The sequence below is a fragment of the Panthera pardus genome, unplaced genomic scaffold (genome assembly GCF_024362965.1).
Source record: "Panthera pardus isolate Hobbes unplaced genomic scaffold, ASM2436296v1 HiC_scaffold_8, whole genome shotgun sequence".
NCBI lineage: Eukaryota > Metazoa > Chordata > Mammalia > Carnivora > Felidae > Panthera > Panthera pardus.
In genome coordinates this window covers 86,079,606-86,092,350 of record NW_026527013.1, presented here as the reverse complement: position 1 = coordinate 86,092,350, position 12,745 = coordinate 86,079,606, and the positions used below count along the sequence as shown (strand labels likewise).

The following is a 12,745-nucleotide window of genomic DNA, read 5'->3' as shown; positions in this document are numbered from 1 at the left end:
CAAAGCTTATGCAGGCATCACAGGACTGTTTTCCTACTAATCTGGTTACATGCTTTGATGGAAGAAAGTGGTAGATGATAGGAGCAACAATTCAATCACAGCATGTTCTGATTTACAGACATCATTTCAACTGTTGACACAATGAGGGGAGTTTGTTTATGAAACTGAGGGAGTTTGACATTTCAAGAGTAAAATACTGCAAGCCAGTGGAAGATGACAAGGAAATGTGTGCTGATTATGAACAGTGTGTGAAAAGTTAACAACGGAAGAAAATGGCCATGCGTTTCAATAAGATCACATCTTGTTGCTTAAGAATTAGATGCAAATGTTCTGGTGACATTAAGCATTTTTCAGTCTCTTTTTTTCTTGGAAGTTTTTCTAATATGTGGTCATTATAAAGTGCAGTCTTTGGGGGGGCCTGTGTGGCTCAGTAGATGAAGCGTCTGACTTCAGCTCAGGTTCGTGAGTTCAAGCCCTGTGTCAGGCTCTGTGCTGACAACTCAGAGCCTGGAGTTTGCTTTGGATTCTGTGTCTGCCTCTCTCTCTCTGCCCCTTCTCCATTCATGCTCTGTCGCTCTCTCTTTCAAAAATAATTAAATATTTTTAAAAAATTAAAAAGTGTAGCCTTTAATACTCATGAAAAAGAAATAATCAAAATACGCTTCCTTATAGTATCTCTGATATTGAAGTAAGCTCTGCGCTTTGTCTGGATAGTAGGCACTAAACAGCGATTCTGGAAATGACAGTGTCCAAATGCAAGTGCAGAATGAGGACTAAGGAGCCACAGTCATCATAGCAGGAGGCTGGACAGGGATGATCACAGCGTCATGCTGGTGGCATTAGCAAGACTCTCTGGTTAAGTGATCTGCTTCCCACTCTCCACAGATGACTCTGCCTCTTAGATGGCGCTGGTAGAATTGTATAGAAACGATGTACCACCTTTGAGGCTGACTCATTAGCTTGCAAATAGGATAAAATTTCAGGTACTTCCCAGTTTTTGACTTGACAGTCTAACACCAACTAATGTCACACAAGAGGTTTGTTTAAATACGAGATTGCACTGTATCTTCAAGAAAGACATGGCTTGGATTGTTTTAAATTTGAGTTTTCCTTCTAAAATATGCCTCGTGTGTTCCTAGACAAGGGCATGGTTTTCGTAGCTTAGAACTTTGCTACTCTGCCTGTAATAATGAGCACATTTGTAAGTTGTTGCACTACTTAAATTTAAAAGTGAGTTTTTTCATCCTTACAAAACAGGCCCTCTTTTTGCCAGAGCACAAATAAAGTGACAGATAATTGGTGTGCCAGTGCATTTTTGTGAGCCATGAAGTCTAGAACAGAAATTTCATTTCGTGTCTTATAAAATAGTCATCATCTAGATTTCAAGATATTTTTATGTCGATTCAGCTCTCTTTTATGTCAATGACCAAGAATTTTGTAGCTTTATGCCCTTGCCACGTAAGGAGGGGCCCATGACTGAAAAGCAGAGCAGCCCCTGACAGCTGGTTAGAAATGTGGACTCTCAGGCACCACACTTCAGGGTCAGAATGTTCATTTAGCAAAGCCTGTCCAGTGAGTCCTAGGCCATGAGGAAATCAGGAAGTCAAGGTACTGGAGGGAGGTACATTTAGCAAAGTCCAACAGGCATCTGTCTGGAGCTTGTTGTAACTTATAATGCTTATTGCTGATTTAGATTTTAAGATCTTGGTTAATTCACAGCATTATTAGTACTATGGATGTTTATGAATATTTTTATATTGTAGCCATTTGCTTTATGGAGGGGAGTATTAAGACAGGATGAGTAGAGTTAGATTTATTAAAAGAACCCTAGTTCTCTCTTTTTATATGCTATTTTTTTTAAGGTAAAGATGGGTGCTTTATAAACTTTATTTAAAAGATACATAAAGAAATTATGGAAGACTATTTGAGAAGACTATCAAATAAAGGACAAATTTAGAGTTTATAATAACAGGGCACGTAATCAAGGTTATTTAGTTTAAAAAAAAAAAGATTGCCAGAGGATAAATTAATTGCTTTGCATGTATAAGGAAAGTTTATAAGAAGGTGTTGACAAGCATTATAAATATTTTTTCCATTAATTACATGGTGCACTAAAGACAGTTTTTGGTACTTAGAAATTAGTTTCATTTGCAGTTTTAGAAATGACAGTGTGATACTTAAGGTGAGGCTGAAGGAGAACTTTTCTTTTGAACTAATTTATTGTTTTTAATAATATAAAAGTTACAACTTATTTTCTGGGACTTGAAGGACTAGGAAATGAGTCCATGCGCCATAGGCATGTAAGGACTTGGTAAGATTATTCAGAATCCAAGTATTCATTTAATCATGACAATAGGTCAAGAGAGTGACTAGGGCTGACCTGAGCTGTAACTTTAGCCAAATTGCTCACAGTTATTTAAGCTCTCGTATTTGTTCCTAATTACTTAGTAGGCATAAATTCAGCAGAAATCAAAATATAAATTGATATTACATTACAGTACTGACTTGTAGAATGCATCGACTTTAACCTTAATTTGTGAATAGCAGAATCCCCTTTCAGCACATTGCTAAGGTTCTAGAAAACATTTTGAGAATCTTGATGTCTATGGTAGAACTTGAAAACATGAACTAGACATGAAAGTCTTTTTGTCATTTGTTCCATTGAAAAGGACTTTGGCATAAAGTGACTGTTTGCATGTTAAATTCTCTTATAAATATCAAATACTATTATTTGCCTTTTTCCATAATTAATTCCTCTTTCTAACATTTTGTCCAAAGATTATACACTTTGAAAATGTAGTATCCCAAGATTTTTTTCATTCCTCATGTTCTCTCTCCTTTTGAACCTGATGCTCTGTTGGTAGGTATCTTCTTTATTTACTTTTTTTCATTAGTTTATACCCTAATCATGCTCAAGTTTTTCAAATATTTGTTATATTGAAATATATTTTATTTTGTTTTTTTTAATTTTTTTTTTTTAACGTTTATTTATTTTTGAGACAGAGAGAGACAGAGCATGAACGGGGGAGGGTCAGAGAGAGGGAGACACAGAATCTGAAACAGGCTGCAGGCTCTGAGCTGTCAGCACAGAGCCCGACGCGGGGCTAGAACTCACGGACTGCGAGATCATGACCTGAGCCGAAGTCGGCCGTTTAACCGACTGAGCCACCCAGGCGCCCCTGAAATATATTTTAAAATATATGTATATTTATATGTTTGATTTCAGTGGAACAGAGTTAGGTTGAATATAATTTCTTCAAGTCATGCTGGTAACTATTTGTTGGTTCCAAATGCTGTTTCCTGTTTAAAAGAACTTGGTGGTGATGTTACTAACCTTACTTAAAAAAAAAATAGATCTCTTCTTTCTGTTAAGTGCATATCTTATTGGTATGCACAGATTAGAAATTGCTTCTGATTTACCCTGAGTCTTGATGCTTCTGAGTCTAGATAGATGCGTGCTTCTTTTCATTCAAGTGCTTCCGTAATAGAGTGGACCTCCTTGACTACCAAATCTCCAGTGTCATTCCAGTTTTGGTTATACTATCTCTTTAATCATTGTCAGTCACTTGACTTCACTTTCTTTTTCTTCGTAGCATTTTTCTCCACCTGATACATATACATATACATATATATATATATATATATATATATATATATATATATATATATATGTTTGTTGTTTATTTTCCATACCCCTGCACTCCCACCTCCCCACCAATGGATGCTTTTTTTTTTTTTTTTTTTTTTTTGACTATAGAGACACTGTCTGTTTTACTGAAATGTTACTGTATATAGAAAAATGCAGAGGCGCCTGGGTGGCTCAGTTGGTTGAGTGTCCGATTTCAGCTCAGATCATGATCTCATAGCTCGTGAGTTCAAGCCCCGTGTCGGGCTCTGTGCTGACAGCTTGGAGCCTGGAGCCTGCTTCGGATTCTGTGTCTCCTTCTCTCTCTGCCCTTAACCCACTCTCATTCTGTCTCTGTCTCTCTCAAAAATAAGCATTAAAAATTTTTTTTTGAAGAAGAAAAAAATGCACCTGCTTCGGATTCTGTGTCTCCTTCTCTCTCTGCCCTTAACCCACTCGCATTCTGTCTCTGTCTCTCTCAAAAATAAGCATTAAAAATTTTTTTTTGAAAAAGAAAAAAATGCAAGGCACATAGTGGTGCTTTTTCAATTGAGTCTATTTCTTGGTTAGTCATAACAGTGGAGGGGGGAGTCTTACATAGTTGTCAGAATTTTATAATAAATTTCAATCACTGATTAAATAGGTTTGTGTTCTTAAGTGATTAGAGTCATCCTTACTTATTTTATCTGACTCTAGCATCTCTTCTCTGTAAATACTTTAGATATGTATATCATTCTCTGAGTTTTTCAGGCAAATCCAGCCAAACTCACAATTGATCTTTTTTTCAACTAGGAAAGATGTTCCAAGTAATCAGCTTCAGGTACCATACAAACATTTAGCATATTGGTCAACTCTGCATCATAATGTTGGTAAAGAGGAAAAAATCAGAGTAGATATGATCATTTTGTCATCTCATTAAAGTTTCATCCTTGGGAGCTGGCTTTCAAATTTCCACAGGGCTATGAAAAAAACTTGTGATAGAAATAATACTGATATGCTTGTTACATCTTAAGACTGATAATGAGAAAGTTGCCCATATTTCTAGCTGGACAAGTGCTGTGGAATCAGGATTGCACAGTGGTTGACAAAATGATGGTTGAGAAAGAAAACATTAATATCAAGTAGAGATGAGCCAGGGAGCTAAATACAAATACTCTCAATTTTTTGAAACTCCAAATGCATATAACTAGAGCTGTTTAAGAGTTTTGTATATGATAATATGAATAGAATATATTAAAAATGATACTGGGGCTTATTCAGAAATTCACTCAATATTTCAACAAAAAGTCAACAGACTGAATTTTTAGCACATCGTGATTCACGTTAATTGAAATATTTGTTTAAAAGTAAAAATGCTTATCAAAAGTTTAGATGGCCCATGTTTTATAATTATAGGCAAACATAAATTTTGTGTCAATAATGTCAATATCTTCACTATTTTATTAATGTGACTTTCTTTGGACATTTACAGAATTCATTACTCCTTTTATTCTTCTAATAGTTAAAACGATCTTATCTAAATAAGATTTTAGAAATTGGGGGCCTTTCCAGTTGATGTGCTAAAGCTCCCCCCTCCAGAAAGAAGGAATTTATAGCTCCAAGGAGATAATTGAAACAGCTGTCTATGGACATTGATACTTTGTAGAGGCAGGACTTGGATTAGACCTGACTTTGTTAAATTGGATTGAAAAGTAGAACTTTTTTTAATCAATTTTTTTTATCCAACAGGCCAAGGAAACCATAAACCAGCAGCCAGTGTTGGGCAACAACCATGTCATTTTGAGGACTAGAGTGTTGAAGTTCCATAGTGCTATTAACAAAGATATTTATAGCATCTCTAACTTGCAAGGGTGACCTCCCCTTCTGGTTTTCCCTGGACAGGGATTAATAATAGAAATTAGAATCCTATTCACAATGTTTGCAAAAATCATGAATTACCTAGAAATACTTTGAATAATATATGTTGGATCTGCACTGTAGAAAAGAGAAAAGAATACGAGGTATAAGTAGAAGAGTTGAAATGGATATACAGAAATGAATATGGAATAATAACTTCTTGAAATGAAAAGGTGACTCACGTGAAAATGTCAGTTTTTCCAGAATTTATTGGTAAATGCAATTTTAATTATATTAAAAAAAAAAAAAAAAGGTTCCAAAGTTCAACCGGAAGTGTGGAAAAAGTAGCATGACAGGATATGGCCACTTACTTTTTTTGGTATCAGTTGGAAATGATGAGACACCATAGAGAAAAGTGTGTCAGATTGTTTGGGTTTGAAGTAGGACTCTGACTCTTGGTTGCTGTGTGATTTGGGGAACTTTGCTTTACACTGTCAGACTCATTTCATCAATTGTATAATGGAAACTATTAAAAAAGTAAAACCAATGTTCACTTTGGCAGCACATATACTAAAATTGGAAAAATAAAGAGAAGACTAGCATGGCCCCTGCACAAACATGACGCGCAAATTCGTGAAGCATTGCGTATTTCTAAATCTTCAAAACTAAAACTAAAACCGTAAGCTTGGTGAAGATTAAATGAATCAACGCATGTAAAGTGTTTAGCCTGGCACTGTTGTGATTCTCAATATATGTTAGCTGATATTTTTATTATTATTATTAATAGTAAATCGGTGAAATAATAGAAATAGTAAAGGAATAAAAAATGTTCTAGAAATATATTCTAAATCTTTGTTTATTATAAATAAAAATAAGACAACTCACAAGATTATATGAAAATTGATATATGAGAAAAAGTTTTACATCATTAGCCATCAAGAAAATTCAAGTAATTAAAAGATTGAAATAATCTTTGTACTTAGGATTTAGCAAATAAAAATGTTACGTATTCATGAAAGTGGAGTGAGACTGTTACAAATATATTATAAATTGGCACACAATTTCTGGAAGTTAATTTGGCAGTAGCTAAAAAACTTGAAAAATCATTCTTGACTGATTACATATGTGTATGGATAAATGTTATCAGCTGTTTCTCTGACTTTTAGGATAACCATTTTGTTGCCTTATAATATTTCCCATTTTTAAATTTCCTGTAAAAATAAGAAAATGAAAATATTTATAATAGGAATAAAACTTAACCAAGATTTTAAAGATCACATCCTCTGTTCACTTTGCTTTTATTTTCCTGCATCGCCATCTTGTGTCCAAAGTGTGGATAGCTTCTCATATCATAATTGTAAAGACTTGACACACAAAATTATAGTTTATTTAATTTAGATAATTTATCGAAATAAATAATCCTGCATAATATAATTTGTTACATAAATTATTATATTTAGATTATGTAAATAAGTTCACTTGTATTTTGTAATTTCAAGAATTACCCATATTTCAAAGCAGGCAGGTCTGGATTTGAGGTGGGTGTTTTTTGTTGTTGTTTACCTATTTATTTATTTTGAGTGAGAGAATGAGAGAATGAGCACAAGTGGGGTGAGGGCAGAGAGAGAGAGAGAGAGAGAGAGAGAGAGAGAGAGAGAGAATCCCAAGCAGGCTCCATGGTCATTGTGGAGCCTGATGAGGAGCTTGAACCCATGACTGTGAGGTCATAACCTGAGCTGAAATCAGGACTTAGACGCTTACCCTACTAAGTCACCGAGGCACCCCTAATTTTTACTATTTCTAGAGGAAAACTACTTGAGCCTGCTAACCATTTCAAAGGTAGACCTGGTGCCCTGTGAAGCTGTGTTCGAACACCCCATGAGGGTGCCATTTGTAGACAAATTTGCTTTCCAAGGACTTGATGCTACTTCGACTTATGGTGTGTATCACGTGCCAACATTTCATCATCTTTATCCAAGGTGAATTCAATGAACAGAGCTCTGTCTGTCCGAAGTATTTTGTGAAATGATTTCTTACTTAGCAGAGTACGTGAGAACAAAAATACTGTCTTTATAAAACCAGGAGTTTAAATTCATTTGAGAGGTTAGTGATTTATTTTGGCTCTGAAAGTATCTTTTAATATGATGGGTGTATTTGACTGTGATATTTAACAGAAACGTTCTTTGGAAGCATTGAAATTTATTGTTGATGGTTATCTCAGAGGCTATTTCAGACATTAAGTTAGTGTTTGAAGGATACCTGTATCGTCCTGTTAGTGAACTTTATTTAAAACTCACCAAAGCTGATATTATTCATCATTAATCTAGGGTCTGTTCTGATTTGAGAATTGAGCATACTAATGTTTATAGTAAAATTATTTTTTTAAAAGATAGAGTTGCACTTGACTTAACATCTACTTTGTGTCAGGCTCCAAGATAGATGTTTTACGTACATCTTCATTTGGGTATTTGAATAGTGTCTATTTGGACAGAATACTTATATTTAGGAATATACAAGTTTAAGAACATATTGTAGAGCTAAAATATAATTTCTGCATTTAGAAATCTATAACTTGGATTTTTTTAATATTTATTTTTGAGAGAGAATGCAAGCGGGGGAGGGGCAGAATGAGGGAGGCAGAGGACCCAAAGTCGGCTCCACGCTGACAGCAGAAAGTCTGATGTGGGGCTCGAACTCACAGACCACGAGATCATGACCTGAGCTGAAGTTGGCCACTTAACTGACTGAGCCACCCAGGCACTCCTATAACTTGATTTTGGTCAACATTTCACACTGTCTTCTTTTTTTTTTTAATTTTTTTTTAACGTTTATTTATTTTTGAGACAGAGAGAGACAGAGCATGAACAGGGGAGGGGCAGAGAGAGAGGGAGACACAGAATCTGAAACAGGCTCCAGGCTCTGAGCTGTCAGCACAAAGCCCGACGCGGGGCTCAAACTCACAGACCGTGAGATCATGACCTGAGCCGAGGTCGGACGCTTAACCGACCAAGCCACCCAGGCACCCCCACACTGTCTTCTAATGGAACTCCATTCATATACTCATTAGATATTTATAGCATACTATTATATGCCAAGTGCTAAGGTTGCAGTGGTGGGATGGCTGTTTTCTTTGTGTGGACTTCTAATCCAAAGGAGACATCTATCAGGATACCATACAAAGAAATAGGAAATTTTAATTGTGTTGTATTCTGTAAAGAAGAGATCCATCTAGGCCTAGGAGAGGTTACAGTGGGATGGTTGGATCCAGTCAGGGAAGGTCAGGAAAGCCCTTTGTAAAGAACAACTGTTGAGGTAAGGACAACAACCAAGTGAGGAAGAGAAGTGTTGCAGGTAGGCAGAGGAACAGGTGATAGGGAAGGAGGAGAGGAAAGAATGTTCATTTGCTGGAGCAGGGATACAAAGTCCCACTTGATTTAAACCCCACATGCTTACTCTGACCCACACTTCTTTCTCTCTCCGCCTGCTAGCAGTGGTTTTCTCAGCAGTTCTAATAAGGGATCTGCTCAGCTGAATTTTCTGGGATCAGGAAAGGAATCAGTGTGTTAGTTTGGATTTCTGACTCTGTAGGATTAAGTATACATTTTTTTTTTAAAGCATTTTCTTAGTAGATGACAAAAACTGGCCTCCTTAAATCAATTTTTGTTCACAGGATACAATTTCGAAGCTTTGTAATACTATATTAGTGAACTTTGCCCTAAGGTTTTTAATATATGTATGATTCATGTATTAAATATGTGGTTTATAAATTGACGTCTAGGCACATGTTACCAAAGACTGCAGTTTCAGCTTGTGAAAATAAACCTGTTCTTTTTGTCTACTCTAAAAGCGGACGAGTGTAAGGTGTCTGTGAAATATACACTTGCCTAATTTAGAACTTTTAAACTTTCTCATCCCTTTCCTAGGAGGGTAAGATTCGCTCTGGGGACTTACACTTTGTAAGCTATTCGTTTCTCTGCATTATTTATGAATTTTATTATGAGTATAATCAGAGAATTTCTGTTACACACCACTGAATTTGTATTTAATGAATTGAATTTACATTTAATCAGTTTGTTAAAGTGACTTAATGAGATGCTTCATTCTTATGTGTTAAAAGCAGGTCAAGGCCAACCAAAAGACTCAGGGCAATACATTATTTAGTGTTCATTTTCTGCATAACTTCTAATTTTATCATGATTCATCGTTTAAATCAGTTAATAACATCTCCTATAACCATTTCTAATAATTCTCTAAAGTCAGATATTTTACTGTTGATGTACTAGCAAACTTTTTTTAAACGTTCTAACATGGGAATTCTCACATTCTTTTGTTTTCAAAATAGAATGTGTAAGATAAGATTGTGTCAAGTTATCAAAGAATGGAATGAAAGAGGCAGTGGAATTTAGATCTGAAGATACTAAGTTTTCAACATTTGATTTTATGGAAAAAGCAAAAAATATGTATTGGGGCTTTTTCTTCATATATATGATGTACCTGAAAGTAGTGTTCAAATAAAAATGAGAAAGAACTCAAATTAATTATCTGTGCAGGACATTTTCCTTCTTGTTTTGTCTGTACTCTCTCCAAACCTTCCATCTCCTCCCTTTATCTTTTTATTTTTTTTATGTTCATTTATTTCTGAGAGAAAGGGGAGAGAGAGAGAGAGGGAGACAGAGAGAGACAGAGAGAGAGAGCGAGCATCAACCAGTGAGAGGGGGGTACTGAGGGAGAGGGAGACACAGAATCCGAAGCAGGCTCCAGGCTCAAAGCTGTCAGCGCGGAGCCCAACTTGGGGCTGGAACTCAAGAAATGTAAGATCGTGACCTAAGCTGAAGTCTGACATTTTTTTTTTCAATATGTGAAATTTATTGTCAAATTGGTTTCCATACAACACCCAGTGCTCATCCCAAAAGGTGCCCTCCTCAATACCCATCACCCACCTTCCCCTCCCTCCCACCCCCCATCAACCCTCAGTTTGTTCTCAGTGTTTAAGAGTCTCTTATGCTTTGGCTGTCTCCCACTCTAACCTCTTTTTTTTTTTTTCCCCTTCCCCTCTTCCATGGGTTTCTGTTAAGTTTCTCAGGATCCACATAAGAGTGAAAACATATGGTATCTGTCTTTGTCTGTATGGCTTATTTCACTTAGCATCACACTCTCCAGTTCCATCCACGTTGCTACAAAGGGCCATATTTCGTTCTTTCTCATTGCCATGTAGTACTCCATTGTGTATATAAACCACAATTTCTTTATCCATTCATCAGTTGATGGACATTTAGGCTCTTTCCATAATTTGGCTATTGTTGAGAGTGCTGCTATAAACATTGGGGTACAAGTGCCCCTATGCATCAGTACTCCTGTATCCCTTGGGTAAATTCCTAGCAGTGCTATTGCTGGGTCATAGGGTAGGTTTATTTTTAATTTTCTGAGGAACCTCTACACTGCTTTCCAGAGTGGCTGCACCAATTTGCATTCCCACCAACAGTGCAAGAGGGTTCCCATTTCTCCACATCCTCGCCAGCATCTATAGTCTCCTGGTTTGTTCATTTTGGCCACTCTGACTGGCGTGAGGTGATATCTGCGTGTGGTTTTGATTTGTATTTCCCTGATGAGGAACGACGTTGAGCATCTTTTCATGTGCCTGTTGACCATCCGGATGTCTTCTTTAGAGAAGTGTCTATTCATGTTTTCTGCCCATTTCTTCACTGGGTTATTTGTTTTTCGGGTGTGGAGTTTGGTGAGCTCTTTATAGATTTTGGATACTAGCCCTTTGTCCGATATGTCATTTGCAAATATCTTTTCCCATTCCGTTGGTTGCCTTTTAGTTTTGTTGGTTGTTTCCTTTGCTGTGCAGAAGCTTTTTATCTTCATAAGGTCCCAGTAATTCATTTTTGCTTTTAATTCCCTTGCCTTTGGGGATGTGTCGAGTAAGAGATTGCTACGGCTGAGGTCAGAGAGGTCTTTTCCTGCTTTCTCCTCTAGGGTTTTGATGGTTTCCTGTCTCACATTCAGGTCCTTTACCCATTTTGAGTTTATTTTTGTGAATGGTGTGAGAAAGTGGTCTAGTTTCAACCTTCTGCATGTTGCTGTCCAGTTCTCCCAGCACCATTTGTTAAAGAGACTGTCTTTTTTCCATTGGATGTTCTTTCCTGTTTTGTCAAAGATGAGTTGGCCATACGTTTGTGGGTCTAGTTCTGGGGTTTCTATTCTATTCCATTGGTCTATGTGTCTGTTTTTGTGCCAATACCATGCTGTCTTGATGATGACAGCTTTGTAGTAGAGGCTAAAGTCTGGGATTGTGATGCCTCCTGCTTTGGTCTTCTTCTTCAAAATTACTTTGGCTGACATTTTGTGTCAAGGGCCTTTTGTGGTTACATATGAATTTTAGAATTGCTTGTTCTAGTTCCGAGAAGAATGCTGGTGCAATTTTGATTGGGATTGCATTGAATGTGTAGATAGCTTTGGGTAGTATTGACATTTTGACAATATTTATTCTTCCAATCCATGAGCAGGGAATGTCTTTCCATTTCTTTAAATCTTCTTCAATTACCTTCATAAGCTTTCTATAGTTTTTAGCGTACAGATCTTTTACATCTTTGGTTAGATTTATTCCTAGGTATTTTATGCTTCTTGGTGCAATTGTGAATGGGATCAGTTTCTTTATTTGTCTTTCTGTTGCTTCATTGTTAGTGTATAAGAATGCAACTGATTTCTGTACATTGATTTTGTATCCTGCGACTTTGCTGAATTCATGTATCAGTTCTAGCAGACTTGGTGGAGTCTATCAGATTTTCCATGTATAATATCATGTCATCTGCAAAAAGTGAAAGCTTGACTTCATCTTTGCCAATTTCGATGCCTTTGATTTCCTTTTGTTGTCTGATTGCTGATGCTAGAACTTCCAACACTATGTTAAACAACAGCGGTGAGAGTGGACATCCCTGTCGTGTTCCTGATCTCAGGGAAAAAGCTCTCAGTTTTTCCCCATTGAGGATGATGTTAGCTGTGGGCTTTTCATAAATGGATTTTATGACGTCTAAGTATGTTCCTTCTATCCCAACTTTCTCGAGGGTTTTTATTAAGAAAGGGTGCTGGATTTTGTCAAAGGCCTTTTCTGCATCGATTGACAGGATCATATGGTTCTTATCTTTTCTTTTATTAATGTGATGTATCACACTGATTGATTTGTGAATGTTGAACCAGCCCTGCAGCCCAGGAATGAATCCCACTTGATCATGGTGAATAATTCTTTTTATATGCTGTTGAATTCGATTTGCTAGTATCTTA

At 36.5% G+C, this 12,745-nt stretch overlaps 1 protein-coding gene and 1 non-coding gene across 8 annotated transcripts in view; both read left to right on the top strand.

Moving 5' to 3' along the window:
- Positions 1 to 12,745, top strand: part of CACNA2D1 (calcium voltage-gated channel auxiliary subunit alpha2delta 1) — a 498,274-nt gene that overhangs the window by 383,519 nt on the left and 102,010 nt on the right. The window lies entirely within an intron of this gene.
- Positions 6,010 to 6,114, top strand: LOC128775733 (U6 spliceosomal RNA). The gene has a single exon (XR_008420713.1). It is a non-coding gene; the product is annotated as a U6 spliceosomal RNA (small nuclear RNA).